This window comes from Triticum aestivum, chromosome 7B (genome assembly GCF_018294505.1).
Source record: "Triticum aestivum cultivar Chinese Spring chromosome 7B, IWGSC CS RefSeq v2.1, whole genome shotgun sequence".
Classification (NCBI taxonomy): Eukaryota; Viridiplantae; Streptophyta; class Magnoliopsida; order Poales; family Poaceae; genus Triticum; species Triticum aestivum.
In genome coordinates, this window is record NC_057813.1 from 212,689,848 (window position 1) to 212,690,690 (window position 843).

An 843-nucleotide genomic window follows, 5' to 3' on the forward strand; every position below is an offset into this window, starting at 1 on the left:
CCCGGCGCCCGCCCCCAAGAAGAGCCGCCCGAAGGCGGCCGGCCGTGGGCCTCGAGGGGCCGCCAAGGTCGTCGGCTCGTCCCCGGCCGTGAAGAAGCCGCGGAAGAAGCCCCCTGCCGCGGCCGCGCCCCCGCCCGCCACCGTCGCCGAACCTTCTCCCGCCGCGCACGAGGTGCTCGAGGAAATGGCAATCCCATCCTCATTCATGGACCTCCTCCAAAACGCGAAGGTGGACCTCGGAGCTCCGCCTCTAGACCCCTTTAGGGTTGGAGATGACTTGGAGAAAAAGGAGGAAGATGAGGAGGATGAAGGGGATGACGAGGAGGAGATGGCCGAGATAGGGGTGGAGGCATTCACCGCCGCTTCCCGCCCACACGCTCGGTCGACAAACTACACCGAGGCGGAAGATGTCCTCTTGGTTCGTGCTTGGGCAGCTGTGGGAATGGATGCTACCACCGGCACCGATCAAACCGGTAAACTCTATTGGCAAAGGATCGAGGACGTCTATTGTAGGATCAAGCCGAAGAATAGTGGGTTCATCCATCGCACATTCCAGTCGCTTCAAGGCCGTTGGGAGTTGATCAAGCCCGCTTGTTCTCGTTGGAGTGCGGCCATGGACCAAGTGAGGGATGCACCACCTAGTGGAACCGTGGAGAGTGACTATGTAAGTACATATTTCTTCACTTTTTTGATTATGTGTGTGCACTATGCTATTGGTGGGTTCTTATGTGATTTATGTGTGGTTGATAGGAGACAATTGCCGGCTTGAGGTACAAGGAGATGGCCGCTTCCAAGGGCAAGCCATTTCCATTTAAGCATGTTTGGTCAATTCTTCAAACCTTT